The sequence below is a fragment of the Sus scrofa genome, chromosome 5 (assembly GCF_054392235.1).
Source record: "Sus scrofa isolate SSC_HxYL_T2T_F1_AM1 chromosome 5, Sscrofa_HxYL_maternal_Yorkshire_Landrace_v2.0, whole genome shotgun sequence".
In the NCBI taxonomy this organism is placed as follows: Eukaryota; Metazoa; Chordata; class Mammalia; order Artiodactyla; family Suidae; genus Sus; species Sus scrofa.
Genome location: NC_139387.1, coordinates 67,705,884 through 67,725,617, shown reverse-complemented (window position 1 = coordinate 67,725,617; position 19,734 = coordinate 67,705,884). Strand labels below are relative to the sequence as shown.

Sequence of the window (19,734 nt, the reverse complement as noted above, 5' to 3'; positions counted from 1 at the left end):
TCTCTGACATCAACCTCATGAATATTTTCTCAGGTCAGTCTCCCAAAGCAATCGAAATAAGAGCAAAAATAAACCCATGGGACCTCATCAAACTGAAAATCTTTTGCACAGCAAAGGAAACCCAAAAGAAAACAAAAAGACAACTTACAGAATGGGAGAAAATAGTTTCAAATGCTGCAATGGACAAGGGCTTAATCTCTAGAATATATAAGCAACTTATACAACCCAACAGCAAAAAAACCAATCAATCAATGGAAAAATGGGCAAAAGACCTGAATAGACATTTCTCCAAAGAAGATATACAGATGGCCAACAAACACATGAAAAAATGCTCAACATCGCTGATCATAAGAGAAATGCAAATCAAAACAACCATGAGATACCACCTCACACCAGTCAGAATGGCCCTCATTAATAAGTCCACAAATAACAAGTGCTGGAGGGGCTGTGGAGAAAAGGGAACCCTCCTGCACTGTTGGTGGGAATGTCAACTGGTACAGCCACTATGGAGAACAGTTTGGAGATACCTTAGAAATCTATACATAGAACTTCCATATGACCCCGCAGTCCCACTCTTGGGCATCTATCCGGACAAAACTCTACTTAAAAGAGACACATGCACCCGCATGTTCATTGCAGCACTATTCACAATAGCCAGGACATGGAAACAACCCAAATGTCCATCGACAGATGATTGGATTCGGAAGAGGTGGTATATATACACAATGGAATACTACTCAGCCATAAAAAAGAATGACATAATGCCATTTGCAGCAACATGGATGGAACTAGAGACTCTCATACTGAGTGAAATGAGCCAGAAAGACAAAGACAAATATCATATGATATCACTTATAACTGGAATCTAATATCCAGCACAAATGAACATCTCCTCAGAAAAGAAAATCATGGACTTGGAGAAGAGACTTGTGGCTGCCTGATGGGAGGGGGAGGGAGTGGGAGGGATCGGGAGCTTGGGCTTATCAGACACAACTTAGAATAGATTTACAAGGAGATCCTGCTGAATAGCATTGAGAACTATGTCTAGAAACTCATGTTGCAACAGAAGAAAGGGTGGGGGAAAAATGTAATTATAATGTATACATGTAAGGATAACCTGACCCCCTTGCTGTACAGTGGGCAAATAAAAAAATATATATTAAAAAAAAAATTCATTGGGACAGCCCCAGGGGCTGAATGAACAGGAGTCATTGAATATCGGGGACCAATCAAAGATTTCAAAACAGGTCAAGTATAATGACTTTTTATTAAAGTATTGACTGAAAGAAACACATACAACCTAAAAGCTGTGAGTTGAGTTTTTGATGGGAACTTACTGAGTACTACAGCCCAAAAGACAGCCTCTCAAATAGCTCCGAGGAACTGCTCTGAAGAGGAAAGGGAGGACCCAGGAGATATATAATATTAATATATATAAATTTTTTTGCTGGGAAAAAAAAAAGTGTGGTTGAGCATCAAAAGAGTACTGCTAATTGCAAAGAATAGTTAATGATTTTCGTGCTTTTCTGTAGGGGAAGATGTAGGAACATAGGGTCATCTAAAATTTTCCATAAAGGAGTTCCTGGCATGGCACAGTGGAAACAAATCCAACTAGGAACGATGTGGTTGCGGGTTCGATCCCTGGCCTCGCTTGGTGGGTTAAGGATCCAGCATTGCCATGAGTTGTGGTGTATGTCACAGATGCAGCTCGGGTCCTGGGTTTGCTGTGGCTGTGGCATAGGCTGGCAGCTGTCAGTCGGATTAGACCCCTAGCCTGGGAACGTCCATATGCCGCGGGTGCAGCCCTAAAATGACCAAAGACAAAAAAAAAAAAAAAAAAAAAAAAATCCGTAGAAGTGGATCCTAGCTATCTTGAGCTACTATATCCAAAGCACAGGATGCTTCCTATTTTTCTCCGTCTGGAAGTCCTCAGGGTGAATTGTTCTGGGTGACCTCAGTGGCTGATGTTTGCTTCTTGTAGAACTGGAATGGCGGGCAACATTCATTTCTTTACAAAAGGGGAAAGATTACAAGTTACTTAGAATTACATTAAATATAGCTTCACTTAATAAAAATGTTTTAAGTGTCTGCTGGGAATTAAGCAGAGATAACTGGTTTAGTAATTCAATGGAAGGATTTTTAAGAAAGGCAAGCACAAAACATCAGAGAAGAATGATGGAAACCAGAAGGAAAAAACCCAGTTATGGAAAAACATGAAATATATTCTGCAACTGCAAAGTATACTCTGAACACCTATAAGTGTTAGCAAAATCCAACTAGCTGTTTAGGTTATGTTTTGGCTTTAAAATTCATTTTCCTCCATTAAAAATAAACTAAGGGATGGAGGAGGTGAAGATGAGAGGAAGGTTGGAATGTTCATTCAGTAAAATCTAATGGAAGGAAAGGAAGAAGGGAAAAGAGAAAATCAGTGATAAACTAAGTCTCAGGGGAAAGACAGGATGCAAAGTAGCGAGTATGAAGAAACTCATGAGAAGTAACCAAACAAAGGAAATGTTCACATGTCCCTGTGCAACCCAGGCAGGATGAGGAAGCTAAGGTTAAGTAACTTATCTGAGGACACAGAGCTAGTCAATAGTAATTTCAAGGGCTAATGAAATACTCATTAACAACTTTGTTGTGTATTGGGGTTTTGTTGTTGTTTTTGTTTTTGTCTTTTGTCTTTTTAGGGCTGCACCCGAGGCATATGGAGATTCCCAAGCTAGGGGTCTAATCGGAGCTGTTACTGCCGGCCTACACCAGAGCCACAGCAACACCAGATCCGAGCCGCACCTGTGACCTCCACCACAGCTCACTGCAACACCGGATCCTTAACACACTGAGCAAGGCCAGGGATCGAACCCACAACTTCATGGTTCCTAGTTGGATTTGTTTCAACTGTGCCACGACAGGAACTCCTATTGTGTATTGTTTTGATAGGATTTCAAATCCACTTGTTTATGACTTAAGTGAACTGGTTTTAATCCACTTGTTTATGGCAAAGATAAAAAAAAAAGGGGGAGTTGATTTTAGGGGCAAAGTTGTTTTGCTCTAAGAGTGAAGTGAGCTGCATCAGGATGTCACTATCTCATCAATTCGTGATAAGTACTCAGAGCTCAGCTGCTGGGGGGCTGCCTTAGGGGCTTATCAATAAAAACACATGAAGCAACTCTGTAGAGGGGACATTTAGGCTACAAATATGGGGATTTTTTTTTTTTTTTTTTTTTGAGGACTGCATGAGAGTGTCCATCTGGGCAAAGCTACCTTTGATGATCTAGTCTTCAAACACCTTGAGGCATTAACTTCTGCCTTAGCAGAGGCAACTCTTTTACTGGCAGTGGCCGAAGCCATGCAGCAGCAGCCTGAGAAGATCACCTTGGCCACTAATATCAGTGTACTTTTTGTTCATTAGCAGCTGCTCTAACAACATGGGACTTTTCACTTGAGTTTCGCTGGCTACTGGATACCAGCTTGTGTTCAACTCGCCTGAAAACCAACCTTATAAAAAGTGTACACCTCATATAAATGTGGACTTTATTTCTATCACCTCCCCTAGCCTGGAATAGTAGTGTAATTAATCTACCATTTGTTTGGAGTATGTTATTTCTTTGTTGGCTTATGAAGAGATGTGATCCTATATGCCATTGGCTTACAAAACTATTGTAATTCCCACAATCAACCTGCGTTCAATAAACTGTTGGCCAAGGCCATTTCAGTCTGAGCATAATTTATTGCTCCACAAAACAAAACAAATTTCAGCAGATGGACTTATCAAAAGCTGACTCACAGCTCGTAAACCAGACGTGAGCCCAGCGTTCAACCTTCCAACAACTTTTCTTTACCCCAAATTCTTCCAACCAGTACTAAGGGAACTTAATGATGAATTTTCAGGAGAGAAAGAGAGAAAACCCACATAAACAAGTACATGACCCCAGTGATAAGAAGCAAGGCAGGGTCCTTGAGCATTCTCCCTTCATTTTCCACAAGTGCATCAATGAATAGGAGCAAGGAAAAAGAAAAGAAGTAGGAGAAGCCCAGGACTGCAACAGCGTCCTTGGCCAGGGGCCTTTAGGAACGTCATCTCCCTTAACTGAGCCAGGCCCACAAGGCTCAGACTAGATGCTACAGTCTTCTTATTCACTGAAACCAAACACAGGTATGGAATTTAAAAAAAAAAAAAAAAATGCATGTGATCCGAAACCGGAAAGCACATTTAAATAGCAAGAGCCTCTGGACATTCCTGGACACATGCACTGCACCCAAGTCATTGGGAGAGTAAGTGGGAAATGGACAACAAGAAGCAGAGAAGACCAACCGCCTCTCCCACAGATTATATTGGTCACTGCACATGCCCCAAGCTTCTTGGGGACTATTGGGACCTCTTCATGGTTTTCATTGCCCAGGTCTCACCTGACAGGTCCTTTGCTCCTGGACCTCGGCTAAGAGGCTCAGAAGCCTCCACACAGGCTCTGGGAGAGACTTGCAATCCTTCCCTTAGATTGTGCACAGGCACAGAGCACTCCCACCAGTTAAGGGAATCCAGGGAGTCACAGCGGCCATGGCCAACTGTTCCAACTACCTCACAGGTCCCCTCAATCCATTTCTCCTCCTGTTCCTTCAGCCATTCCACCCTGAGCAGAAGCACTTCCCAGGGGCTTCTCAAGCCTCTCTTGAGTGTAACCTGAGCCCAGACCACTTGCTCAGCACCTGCTGGTCACAGAGCCAACCCCTGGATCAGCAGTGTAGCTCAACTCTGGGCCCAGGGCCTCACCACCCCAGCTCCCACATGCCCCCTTCAAAGGCCAAGAAGCTGCTTCCAACCCGTCCAACCCACAATCTGTTCATCCTAGAGAACTTGGGGTTGGCATCATGAATTTGGCACACAGCTTGTCATTTATCTTTTTTATTGTTGTTATGTTTCTAAGACTAAATTCATAATCTCTATCAGGGGAGGGGAGGAGCACACTGTTACCCCTGTTTGTGTGTCCAGAGCTGTGAAGAATATATTGATGGTGATAATGAGGAGATGGAGGAGAAAAAAGAAGAGAAGATGCATTCCTTAGAATTTCTGGATACATTCCCACACCACCAGTTGAGTCAGGCTCTGTCCTAAGTACCAAAGAGACAAGATTCTCCTCTTTGATCCTCAGTGAGCTCCTGACCCAATGGGACAAGACTACAGTGTAGGACTGTGCATCTTAAGCTTAAAATGTCGAAGAAGAGGAGGAAAACACTTCAAGCAAGGACAGACAAAGACATGAAACCCTACATGTCCCTGGTGGTCTTTCATTCATTTGTTTAACAAAGAGCACCTTGTGTGCCTCATAGTCCAGGCCCCGTGGAAAGCACAGAGCCTACAGTGGTGCATAAGACATGATCACCGCCATTAGGGAGCATACAGTTGAGAAAGGAAGAGAAACAAGCAGGCAGTGAACTATAGTGCCATTTGTTTAAGGGGGAACCTGCACAAGGGACACCCTCCGTGACCTTGGAAGGATGCAAGGAAAGCATGAAGTCATGACAGCCCAAGGATGTGTGCTGCCCTGTGAAGGGGGTGGGTGTTATAAGGAGAAGTTCCTGGTAGAAGGAAAAGAAGGCAATCCTTTTTTCTCAATCTTTTTTTTTTTTCAAGAACTTTTGTCAAGGGATAAAATAGAATTTAAATTCATGAAGGAGTGACAGAGAAGACACAGAGGAAATAAAGAATTTTTTAAGTTGTGCTTTAAGGTTGCACTGGCAATACGTCATCCTGATTTTAAGAGCCATGTGGGCAACACCTATAATACAATAATCTGTAATGGGGGTGGAGGGACAGGGAAGCAAATGCAAAATGATGTATATAACTTGCCAAAGGCTATAAAGAAACAGTACCAAATTCCTCTTGTGTGACTCTACCTGTATACTAAGGGTTGTATAAAGAAGCCTTACAGGTAGTACTGGTGTAACAGGCCTGGAAGAAGTTAGTGGATATGCTATTTTATATATGGGCTCTTAGAAGATCTCTCTCAGAAAGGTTTTCAACAAAGTGAGGGAAGGAGATGTATGCATTCTGGAGAAAGTATTCTAGGCAGCAGGGACAGTAAGTACAAAGGCCCTCAGGTGACATGGGAGTGGACTTGGTTAATTGTTTTCACACTGTTGCCTGGTCTTCTCCCAATAAAGTACGAGTAAAATTAATAAACACTAGAGAGAAACTTGCATTAACACAAATGTATACACCAGACTTCGTGTATTCAAAAAATATTCATTGAGTACTTGTAAGAAACCAAGGCCTGTTCTAGGTGCTAGGGACGAAGCAAAGTCCAAAACAAAGTTTCTGGCCCTAAAGAAGCATTATCCTATAGAGGAGACAACTGACAAGTAAAAGGAATAGAAAGAAAAAAATGTATATACTTCATATGCTGTACCACACAAGTGCTAAGGAGAAAAGTGAGGCAGAGAAGTGAGACAGGACTCTGTGTGTTGGGGAAAGAGCCACAGACCTAGATGGATTCTGAAAGGGACATAGGTGAATCGAAAAGATACAGGGACACATCACTGATTTTCCTATTCTGGAACTTCTGCTTCAATATGGCTTGATCATGAGAAATAAAGATCATATCTCAGGGAGTTCCCTGGTGGCCTCATGATGAAGGATCTCATGTTGTCACTGCTGTGGCTCAGTCACTGCCATGGCTCGGGTTTGATCACTGGCCAGGGGAACTTCCACATATAGCAAGCACAGCCAAAAAAAAAAAAAAAAAAAAAAAAAAAAAAAAAAAAAAAAAAATCATCATTGCAAAACAGCAACATTTTTCAAATGGATTTAAGGTATGTTCCATGTTATTCCCTGATTTTCCATGGAGCCTCTGCCATGGACTCAAGGAAGGTCACTGCTGAAGTTTAGCTTAAGCAAAACAGAATTTAGGAATCAATCTGCTAGAAAAACGGCTAATATCTATGCTAACATCTGTTAAACACTTTCCTCTGTGCCAATCACTGTTCCAAGGGCTAGTATGAGTATATTTAATTCAAATCAACAAAACATATTTATCTACACAGCAGTTCCATAAAGTGGGTGATATTATTCCCAATGTATGAACACAATGAATGAAGAAAATGAAAAGCTCAACTACTTATTTGAGGCCACATAGTTAATGAGTAGCTGAGCCTGGAACACACAGACCCATGGGACTTGCCATCCAGGAGCAAGCTTGAGCCACCGTAACATTTGTCCTGCTTCCACAGACAGAACAGAGGAAATCCATACATAATGGATGGCACAGGAAAACAGGGATGATTTAGAATCACATGTTGTTAGGACTTGAAATTACTTCCAAAATCGTGTCAGATTAGAGACCCAAAAAGAAGGGTCCAGAGCCAGGTGTCAAGTGTTCAAATTCCTCAGCTGTCTTTTCAGTGCAACGTGTTTGTGTGTGCTGTTGTTCATGGCTATATATCTAGATCTACAAATCATTTATTTATTTAAAGAGCACACATAAACAAAATTCCTAGCAGGGTGTGCCTTGCCTTGAGTACCTAGGAAGCCAGATTTTTATAGACTGCATACTCATAAAAGCTCATTGTGTTACTGTTCTAATCTGGTGGATTGTTCCTCAAGGCCTCCAGCCCCGCTGCTCCTAGGTATCTGCAGTAGCACAGTTCAAATGCATCTGCTTAGGAGCAGAATCAAGGCAATGGAGTATCCTGGAAGCTCATCCTGCCAAGGCCTAGCTCCAAGGCACATGTACCCAGAACCGCCCACCCAGAAGAGTTCTGTCCTTTCCTTCTCCCCCAGTACAAGTATTTATTTTGAATTCTGTGCTAGGCTGGGTATGGTAGAGACGGGAAAGAAGAGTCAGACACGATCCTTGGAGAGGAAGGAAGCAGTTAAATGTTAACACAAAGGAGTAAGACCCAGAGTGATTAGAGCAAAGGGGGATCGAATACTCATGCAGTTATTGATGGATTTATTCAGTAACTATTTTTGAAGTAAGCTAAAGAAGGCGGCTAAGTGAAGCTGGTGGAAAAACTAGGACTCAGGGGAGTGACGAGGAGATGAAGGGAGCCGGGAGAAAGAAGAGTCAGAAAGGGTTGTGCAAGAACCTCACCAAGAAGCACCAAAAAGCTGAAACAAAGATAAGAAGAGACAGGAGAGACCCTGAAGAAACCGTGTTCCAGAAAGACTGAAGAAGCTGCAGAGGGTAAGAATGATGCTAAGCTTACACCATGGGTATCGTTATTCACAAAGACCCATTAGTGGCAGGAATCATCTCCATTTGACATTATTTCAAGTATTGATTTCCACTGGCTCACTACCAGCATTCACTGGTAACTCGTTCCTAGGTCTAGTAAGTCTCTATAGTCAAAACAGTAATACCTAAACCATTAATATGGCTGCTCTTCTATAGCTTGATTCAGCAACAAGTCCACTTTCACAAAATATTAATCATTCCTAAGGCTGGAAGCAGGGAAATAGAACACTAAATACTGCTCATCATTTTTTTCCCTCAACAAATATGCATTGGGCACTTACATTGTGCAAAATTAAGAAGAAAGAGTAATCTCTCTTCTTACCTTCTCCATCCTCATTTGAGAGGAAAAAAAAAAAAGGGAAGAGAAGAGCAGAGGACCCTAGGCCTTGATTTTGCAATCTAGTTTAGGAGGCAGATACCTATCGAAGCAGGAAAACGAAGAGAAAACAATGCTGAAAGTTCAGAAGGACAAGTGATTGAAATCAGGGATTGAGAAGCCTGTACTGGAGACAGTGGCATTTGGTATGAACATTGACAACTAGGAAATTAAAACAGAGAAAGGACCTTCTAGCCTGGAGCCATGTTGCACCAGACGGCTATTGTCAACCACTAAGAAAAGATTAAGCAAAGAGCCTTTGGGTGGGAGGGGTCTGAAGTGATATTTTACCCCAGGGGATTCCACTGGAAGGATAAGAAATCCTTATTCTTCCTTGAGGCCCTGCAATAGGAATTCTTTATGTAATTGCTTCCACTAACAGAAAGGAACAGTTTTGTTCTGGTTCTTCTGTCTACAATAAGGAAATTAGATTTTTTCGTTTTTTCTTTTAACTGTCTGACTCCAGGTCTCACCCTGACCCCACAATCCCCACTCAACCATCTTTTTCTGAGCATCTACTTCGTGCCAGGCAGGATGATGAACGATGCTCAGAAAAAGATGAAAATTACACACATTCTCCCTCTCCAGATTTCAAAGACTCATAAGAGGCATACAAAGAAATCACGGTACCTAAGATGCATGTCTGAGTTAAATCCATGGAGATAGAGTGTAAACTTAAGTAACCATACCTTGGGGGAAGGAAGATCTTGAGGCCAGCCTGGCCTGAGACACATCACAGACAGGGGATTTGCCAGTAAGGGGTGGGATAAACATTAAAGAGCAATTGGGGGGAATATTTGAAGCATATTAAAGGCCAAATGAGTTTAAAACAAAGTGGTGAGTTTGGTGAGTCGATAGCACACCTCTCAGGACTGGAGATTTGCTGAGAAGCTAGAGGGAGATGGGGTACCTTGAATGTCATGTTAGGGAGCCTGGGCTCCATCCTGTAATTGGGGGGCAAATCCTCCTTCCTTCAGATCCGCAGTGTGACTTGCTAAATAGGAATTTCTGGTCCCTACTTCAGAGTGTAGAATTAAACTGAGATTTACTCTATTTTAATTACTAAAGCAGAGAACAAAGAGATGTTACTACTCAAGAAATCATATTAATTCTAAATAAAAATTATGCAAAAGCACACATTGAAAAGTCAGCATTTAATAACTTACATCTAATAATTTTATTTTCAGCTTAAATCAGGATTTCTCAACCTTAGCATTATTGGTATTTGGGGAAAATTCTTTTGTTGTGGGGGCTCCTGTGACTACAGGATATATTATTCCTGGCTTCTACCAGCTCCATGCCGGCAGCCCCTCCCTAAATTGTGATGGCCAAAGATGATTTCAGACACAGACAAATGTCCCTGGGGGAGAAAACTTCCTTGACTGAGAACCAGTAGTTTAAATGGGAAAACTCATGTTTTAAAAACTGAACAGTAAAAATTTCTATATTGATTTGTGTTGAAGGAAAAGTGATAGTTCTGATATTACAAATTTGCTTCTAAAAACATAACATTTTCATGAGGAGCTAAAATAGAAAACAATTATATGTTTCAAAGTTAGCTATTGCTTATTCTTTCTGAATCGATTTCCCCAAATGAAAAAAAAATGGAAATGATAATACCCTTTACAACACTATGATGTCAAGTAAGATAACAAAACCTAATACATATCAAAAGGCTGAAATACATAACAGGTGCACAAAAAAAAAAAAAAAAAAAAAAAAAAGGTAGTTCAATTTTTTTCTTTCCTCATGGACCTATGGTGGCTTTTTCTGTTTTGTTTTCTTTGGTTGTCTCATGTTTTTTTCTTGTATGTCTCAGCATAACTTTGGTTCCATAGATTTATATTAAGACTATGTAAAGTGATATTCATGTCTAAAACAAACCAGAATCTAGATTTGGCTGTTTGTGGAAATTTCTTGCTTTTAATTTTAAGGGATACCTAAAGAGAGAGAGAAAAAGGGTGAGGGGTGAGGGCACACTAGGAAGGAGAGCATTTCTAGCTCCTGCTGCGGCCCTGACAGATAATTTTTTTAGAGAAGTTAGAAAAGAAACTAGAGGAACCACCTTCAGAAAAGACTGTAAAAGACTCAGGGTATGGGAGGTCCCATTGTGGCGCAGCGGAAACGAACCCAACTAGTATCCACGAGGATTAGGGTTCCATCCCTGGCCTTGCTCAGTGGGTTGGGGATCTGGCATTGCCGTGAGCTGTGGTATAGGTCACAGATGTGGCTCAGATCCCATGTTGCTGTGACTGTGGTATAGGCCGGCAGCTGTAGCTCAGATTCCACCTCTAGCTTGGAAATTTCCATATGCTGTTGGTTCTGCCCTAAAAAGCAAAAGGAAAAAAAAAAAAAAAAAAAAAAAAAAAGACTCAGGGTATAAAAAATGCTAAACTGACACCATGGATGACATTTTTCAAAAAGATCTTCCCACACTCTTCATTGGTAGAGGGACTTCCCTGCATGCAATGTAATTTGGAGTATAGCTTTCCCCCTGGGACACTGCTTACCTTCACTGGTCACTCATTCCCGGGTGCTATAAGCTTTCATAACTCTCCCACCCAAAATATTAATAACTAAACTTTAAGGATAAAAGGGCCCCACTATCCAAGGGAAAAAGGGTCCCAGTTTGGTTCAGTAACAAAGTCATGCTGTAATGGAGCTTTTATGTCTTTAGATCCAATCAATCTTCAAACGCCAGACTGACATATTAACTGTCTAGTGGGTTTTTCTACAAGGGCCTCAAATCTAGTAAGTTCAAAACAGGGCTCACCTTCTCTCCCCAGAACCTGGTCCACCTCCCGAGTCACCCATCTCAGTGATGATTCTAATTTCTCCTACTCCCTACTCATCTCTGCCACTCATCTCTACTCTGACCCCAAACTTGTCAAGTGTTACCTCTCCCTTTTTTCCCTTATCCCACAGATTGAATAAATTAAACTCTGTTGATTCTGTTTCTCAAGTGTCTTTTACATCTGTGTCTTCCTTCCATTCCCCTTTGACATGTTGTCATGTTTAACTAGCAGTACCCTCCTAGTTGCTTTCTTGCCTTCAATCCTGCCCCCTCCAATTTAGTGAACACAGTATAGATCTTTTTTCTAAAGACCACACATTCTTTTGCCTCCTTGTCCCACTTAAAACTTTTCCCTGGTTTCCCCATTGCCTTTGAATAAAGTCCATACTTTTAATGAAAATGCCTTGGCTACTTCCCCAGATGGATTTCTTGGCACCAACAGTCTTAAACCCTCTTGCACCAGGGTCACTGCACCTACCACCCATAAACGCACAAAGTAAACATCGGTCACATGGAAGTACTTTAAGTTCTCCCAAACACTACACTCTCCTTGCTTCTGCTCCTCCCCACCCCTAACCTTCCTGCAGCTTATTCTCTCCTGCTCTGTTAAGTTCGGTTTGGATAGCATTCCTGTTTATTGGGTAAAAATGGCCTGTCTATGTGCATATACTTCAGTACAATTAGTAAAATGCTAGAATTCATTTCTGTTTTTTCATATTCTAATAACACACTGCATATGAAGATGTATGCAATTTCTGCTCTGTTCTTTCATATTAGGATGAAATTAAGTTTGAAACAAGACTTCTGATTAAGTTTGTGTCAGTCCCAGATTTATGTTTCATCTCCATAATCTCAACTATAAATAAAGAGATTAACTTAAAACATTAAATCGACCAGTGATTTTACCAGCAAAATGGGTTGACTCAGGTGCAGCAAAGAAGTGCAATTTGGGACATGCAGCATGGTGACCCCATGCAAGCCCAGCAAAACGAAAGAGAAGAAATTATTTTATAGAGAAAGGGAATTTGGGAGTGTTATAAACACAAGGTTCATTGGAGGAAACTTTGAAGTAGAGTGGCTTTTCATTGGCTGAGTTGTGAGTGTCTCTCATCAGCGGCACTGTTGCCAGAAAAGGAGAAAATCTTCCTCCTTTTGGCAGTAGTAGTGTCACTTCCTGCCAGAGATTCGAGGTATATCTCTTCACTTGGGATTTGTATTGACCTTAAGTAGTATATGTATGACAGCTCTTTCTTTTGGCTTTCTGACTCTTTTTTTATTTATTTAGTTTTTATTTTATATTGGAGTATAGTTGATTTAGAATATTGTGTTAGGGAGTTCCCGTCGTGGTGCAGTGGTTAACGAATCCGACTAGGAACCATGAGGTTGTGGTTCAGTCCCTGCCCTTGCTCAGTAGGTTAATGATCTGGCGTTGCCGTGAGCTGTGGTGTAGGTTGCAGACACGGCTCGGATCCTGCGTTGCTGTGGCTCTGGCCTAGGCCAGAGGCTATAGCTCCGATTGGACCCCTAGCCTGGGAACCTCCATATGCCGCGGGAGCGGCCCAAGAAATAGCAAAAAGACAAAAAAAAAAAAAAAAGAATATTGTGCTACTTTCAAGTGTACAGCAATATATATCCATTCTTTTTCAGATTATTTTCCCATACAGGTTACCATAGAATGTTGAGTAGAGTTCCCTGTGCTATACAGTAGGTTCTTGTTGATTAACCATCTTATATATAGTCGTGTATGTATGTTAATCCCAAACTCCTAATTTACCCCCCATCACCTTTTTCCTTTGGTAACCATAAGTTTGTTTTCAAAGTCTGAGTTTGTACCATATAAATTAGTTCATTTGTATTATTTTTAGATGCCATATATAAGTGATATCATTTGTCCTGACTTCATTTTAATGTTTCCCTTTATTAATTCACAAAGTCAATAGGTTCATATTACTTTTTTTTAATTTTTTTTTTTTTTCATTTTCAGCCACACCTGCAGAATATGGAAGTTCCCAGGCCAGGGATCAAATACAAGCTGGAACTGTGACCTATACCACAGCTGTAGCAACACCAGATCCTTAACCCACTGCACCACAATTGGAACACCTGTATTTTTTTTCTTAAGTGGCCTAAAAGGAGTCCACAATAGCCTCTATTAGGACATCAGCAAGTTTTTAGTACAAATAGACAGTTCTGGCCACATCTATAAGTGTTTCCTTGTCCATTTCTTCACTACTTTTTACTTGTTCCACAAAAACTGAAGTGCCTTTTCCTTTGCAATTTTCAGTCCTCCTGTTATTCTTCTGGGATGAAGACCCTAATAATAAACACACAATCACAAAACTACCTCAGCACTAGAGTTCTTCAATTAGGTACAACTATAATTCATGACAAAGTAAAAAAAAAAAAAAATTAAGGGATACTCTGGATCAATCATACCCTTTAATATAGGTAAATATAATGTGCTAACTTTCTGAATACATTTAAAGAGGATGAAAATTCCCTTCAGTGCATGGGAAAAGAACAGAAATTGCTTTAGCACAGTGTCAAAGCCAAGGAAACTATAAAGCCATCTTAACCATTTTTAAACATAGATTTCAGTCGTGTTAAGTATACTCACATTGCTGTGCTATGGATCTCTAGAACTTTTTCATCCTACAACACTGAAACTGTATACCCACTAAGTATTAATCCCCCTCCCTCTCCCTAGCCCTTGGCAACTGTCTTTCTACTTTTTTTTCTGTGAGTTTGACAACTTTATGTACTTCCTTGTAAGTGAAATCGTATCACATTTGTCCTTTTGTGAATGTTTTATTTTAGCACAATGTCCTCAAGGTTCGTCCATACTGTACTATGTGACATAATTTCCTTCTTTTTAAGGTGGCATAATATTCCATTGAATGTATATACCACATTTTCTTTATCTACTCACCTGTCAGTGAACCTTTAGGTGCTTCCACCTCTTGGCTATTGTGAATAGTGCTGCAATGAACATGGGTGTGAAATATCGCTTTGAGATCCAACTTTGAATTGTTCTGGACATTGAGGGTTTTCAACTTTATATGTGTATTAGTTGGGCTTTTCTCTTTTCACTTAATGTTATATTTGTGCAATACAACCATATTGTTTTGATATAGCTTTAGATTATTCAGTTCCTTTGCTCTATGCTGTATGATATTTTATATTTTTTCCAAAATTCATTTTCCTATTGTAGTATTATAGGTATAAGATTTTTTTCCAGTTTGGGACTATTACAAACAGCCCACTAAGTACCTTCTTATTCAGTTTTCTTAGTGAATATGTGCAAGAGTTTTTCTAAGACAGATACCCTAGAGTAGAATTGCTGGGCCATCAATATGTATATATTCAATTGTACTAAATAATTAAAATTTAATTTTCAAAGAGATTGTACCAACTTAAGTTCTTACCACAAGTATATGAGAGTTTGCAGTGCTGCACACCCTCACCAGTATTTGGTGTGACCCCCTGTTAAATTTTTACTGACCTTGTGGGTGTGTGATAGTAACTTATTTTGCATTGTCCATTTTGCCTAGGAATCTCACAAGTCAAGAAAGGCCATCAGTCACTTCCATCTTGCCTATGATGTTTTTTAAAAAAATTTAGAAATGCCAAGCACAAAAATATTGTATCATGCTATTTACATAATTACATTTTTTTAAAAAAATAATCATTTTTTAATTTGTAAATAAATTGTCATTTACATTACAAGCAGTGTGATCCTCCAGGAATGGAATGCAAGTTTAAGGTCTTACAGGCAGTTCCTTGGTTGGCTAGCCAGTTAAGGATCCAGCTCAGTTTCAATCCTTGGCCCAGGAACTTCTGAATACACAAGCATGGCCAAAAGAAAACAAATAAATTAAGTAAGTCTTACAATGAACATCTTCAACCCCATTAGTGTATACCTATAACTATATGTATAAACCTCATTTAGAGATAACATCAAAAATCCTCTTAAAGCCCCGAGCTAAACCATCATACTGACCCTATCTATCTACCCCCTGACTCACCCACCATCCTGCTGGCCCCACCTTCACCTCCACTCCCAACTCTTTTGCTTGAGAAAACCATCTTTAATATCTGCTGGACTCATCAGCAGTTTAACACAGAGGAGGGATAGGATCTTATTTGCATTTCCCAAAGATAATTCTTGTGGCAGTGCAAAAGATGATTTGGAAAAGGAGAAGGAACAGACTCTCTCATCTATATATTAAAAAAAGAACATTCACAGAGGAACATGGGTGCATGTAGGGTGGGAACTGGCGGGGATGGACATGTTATGGGCTGATTATATCCCCGTAAGACCCAGATTTTTTCTTGTGCCATCTGCTGCTTTTCTGAGTCACTTGCCCTATAAATGTTACCCTGGAACCACCGCCCAAATTAGTCTCAGAGCAAGCGTCTGTTTCCTGGGGCAATCACTGTGTCACTTGGTCACCCTGGCTATGCCTGTTCCATAGAATGTGAGGACTAGATCGCTAAAAGGCATCCTAGAACCTAATCCAGTACTCACAGGAAGAAATTTAGGTCCAGAGAAGTTAAGTAACTCATCCAAGGCCAAAATAACTAATCACTGGCTGAGTTAGGACTCATATGCATCCCAGAACTCTGGGGCTCCTGGTTTATCACATAGTAACATAATGGCAGACCCCAAACTCAAGGGCCCCTGCTTCCCACTTCTGTTGTTTTTCTGACTGAGTCACACCAAAATTCATTAGTAGAAATGTGTATGGGATCACTGGTGGATACTGTTGGGTAATGTCCTAGTACTTTCAGTGCTTGCACAACAGCCAAGGCACAACACCCAGTTCTCAAACACAAACTAGATAAGTTATGCCCTGTGGACATCTACTCACCTGGGCAGTTCAGTCTGAGTTCACCTTTGTTCTTTTCTGCACAAAAGGACAGGAGGTCCAAGAATGTGTAGGCAAGCCTTAGTGAAAGCTTGTGTAATTGCACACAGCAACAAGCATGGGGTGAGGGGGGGAATAAAGTCAGTAGGTAGTGATAGAAAAAGAATAGTGGATTGTGAGGTTTTCAGAGAGGCTGACTTAAAGAAAGGAAATTCAATAGCAGATAGGTGCCCTTTCTGACTTAACTCTTTTTTTTTTTTTTTTTTTTGGTCTTTTTAGGGCCGCATCCGCAGCATATGGAGGTTCCCAGGCTAGAGGTCGAATCAGAGCTACAGCTGCTGGCCTGCACCACAGCCACAGCAACCCCAGATCCTTAACCCACTGAGCAAGGCCAAGGATCAAACCTGCATCCTCATGGATGCTATTCAGATTTGTTTTCGCTGAGCCACAGTGGGAACTCCTCTAACTTAATACTTTAAACAAAATAGATGTAGCCTGTCTGATGCAGAATTAGGTGGGTAACTAATGTTGGCTATGTGATGAGATAGCCCTGGCCAAAACCACATGCTTATCACACTTCCTAAGTTCCCAGAATTTACCACCATTATAAACAGTTTTTTGAGTGGGAAACCATTATCTCTAGAAACACCGATCTTTCCTTTCTATTAAAATGATGTGATACATTAATTAATTCATTAATATCCATGATTGTACTGCCTATTCATATGTGGATGCTGTGTGTTTGAGATAAATGACCATTAGTGCAACGTTTGGTTTAAGAATTTTATCAGACTTTATCTCTGTTGATCTCCAAATCAGCCCTTGAACCTGGATAACATCTTCCTCATTTTAAGATGAGAAAAGTGGAGTTCCCGTCGTGGCGCAGTGGTTAATGAATCCGACTAGGAACCATCAGGTTGCAGGTTCAATCCCTGGCCTTGCTCAGTGGGTTAAAGATCCGGCGTTGCCGTGAGCTGTGGTGTAGGTTGCAGACGCGCTCGGATCCTGTGGCTCTGGTGTAGGCCAGCAGCTACAGCTCCAATTCGACCCCTAGCCTGGGAACCTCCATGTGCCAGGGGAACGGCCCTGAAAAGGCAAAAAGACAAAAAAAAAAAAAAAAAAAAAAAAAAAAGATGAGAAAAGTGAGACTTAGAGAGATTAAGGGAATAGCCACAAGTCACACAGCCAGGAAACGGCAGAACTGTGATTTTAATCTATGTCTCCTGATCTCAAATAACATATTCTTTCCATTGCAAGTATTTGGTTTATCAGTGAAAACCTCTAAGATAAATGGGGCTCACATCTCAAAAAAAGAGACTAATACAAGATGTAACAGAGTATGAGACAAATAACAAACCCAGATTTAAAATACTTTTTTTTATTATTTTTTTCTTTCTTCTTTTTAGGGCCACACATGGAGCACATTCCCAGGCTAGGGGTCAAGTTGGAACTGCAGCTACGGGCTTACACCACAGCCACAGCAACAGCAGATCCAAGCCGCATCTGTGACCTACGCTGCAGCTTGCAGAAACACTGGATCTTTAACCCACAGAGTGAGGCCAGGGATGGAACCCGCATCCTCATGGATACTAGTTGGGTTCTTAACCCACTGAGCCACAAAGAGAACTCCCAGATTTAAAATACTTTAAAAAAAAAAATAACTCTTGTTTCAACGGCTGCCTAAATGTCACTGAGTGCACACTGTGCCTGTGGATTAAGCACTGTTTCTGGGAAATACAAACCCATAGCTCCATTTTTTAAAAAAAACCTATTAGTTTTAGGTTACAACACAGTGAGTTGATATTTTTGTACATTGTGAAATGATCACTACTATGAGTATAGCAACCTCTATCACCATACAAAATTACTACAATATTATTGACTATTCCCTATGCTGTACATTACATCCCTGTGAACTGTTTATTTTATAACTGGAAGAGTATACTTCTTAATCCCTTTCATCTATTTTACCCATCCTCCCTCCTCCTCTCCCCTCTGGCAACCACCAGTTTGTTCTCTGTGTCTATGAGTCTTTTTCTGTTTTGCTACGTTTGTTCATTAGCTTTGTTTTATTTTTTTAGATTCCACACATAATTGAAATCATAGAGTATTTGTCTTTCTCTGTCCAACTTATTTCACATAGCATATTCTCTAGGTCCATCCACATTGTCCCAAATGGCAAGATTTTATTTTTTAGGGCTGAGTAATATCCCATTGTTTATATCTACATATACTACATTTTCTTTATCCATATAGATCATTTATTAATGTTTAGCTAGTCTGCTTCCATATCTTGGCTACTGTGAATAATGCTGCAGTGAACACTGGGGTGCATATAACTTTCCAAATTAGTGTTTTTGTTCATTCCTGATAAATACTCAAAAGTGGAATTGCTGGATCATATGGTAATTCTATCTGTAATTTTTTGAGGAACCTCCATACTTTTTTACATAATGGCTACTCTGTTTACATTACCACTAACAGCACACGAGGTTTCCCTTTTCTCGACAGCCTCACCAACCCTTGTTATTTCTTGTCTTTTTGATAATAGCCATTCCGATAGGTATGAGGTGATATTTCATTGTGGTTTTAATTTGCATCTCCCTGATGATTAGTGATGTTGAGCATCTTATCATGTGACTGTTGGCTGTGGCTCCATATATTATGATATACCATGCATAGTATTTTAATTTTTTGTGGGGGGGGCTGCACCTGCTGCATATGGAAGTTTCCAGTCTAGGGGTTAAATCGGAGCTACAGCTGCCAGCCTACACCACAGCCGCAGCAACGCCATATCCGAGCTGTGTCTACAACCTACACCACAGCTCATGGCAACGCCAGATCCTTAACCCACTGCGCGAGGCCAGGGATCAAATCTGAAATCTCATGGTTACTAGTCGGGTTCACTACCGCTGAGCCACAATGAGAACTCCCCAGTGTAGTATTTTCAAAAGCCACAGTGGGGGGAGTTCCCGTCATGGCTCAGTGGTTAACAAACCTGACTAGTATCCATAAGGACACGAGTTCGATCCCTGGCCTTGCTCAGTGGGTTGGGAATCTAGTGTTGCCACGAGGCTGTGGTGTAGGTCACAGAAGCAGCTCAGACCCCACATTGCTGCGGCCGTGGCATAGACTGGAAACCACAGCTCCGATTCAACCCCTAGCTTGGGAACCTCCATATGCTGCAGGTATGCCCCCAAAAAGACAAAAATAAAAATAAATTTAAAAAAATAAAATACCACAGCAGGGGGTTTAAAAAGTTATTTAAGTGAATTCAGCAGTGTTTTTTCCCCCATTACTCAAAAAACCCATCCATCCCTTGCAGGTAGTTCTGTCTAAAACAAAACTGAAGAATTTCTTAATGAAGCAGAGGCTTGAATCCAAATCTTCCTTGTATTCTGTTGGTTTTAATACTAACTAGATAAATTTCAGCTAAAAATGAAAGGAAAAGAAACTGTTCTTTAA

The 19,734-nt window shown here is 40.7% G+C and overlaps 1 protein-coding gene and 1 non-coding gene across 2 annotated transcripts in view; one reads left to right on the top strand and one right to left on the bottom strand.

The window, feature by feature from the left end:
* Positions 1 to 19,734, top strand: part of LOC110260739 (uncharacterized) — a 147,397-nt gene that overhangs the window by 68,627 nt on the left and 59,036 nt on the right. The window lies entirely within an intron of this gene.
* Positions 13,857 to 13,990, bottom strand: LOC146403416 (small nucleolar RNA SNORA22). Its single transcript, XR_014804677.1, has one exon. It is a non-coding gene; the product is annotated as a small nucleolar RNA SNORA22 (small nucleolar RNA).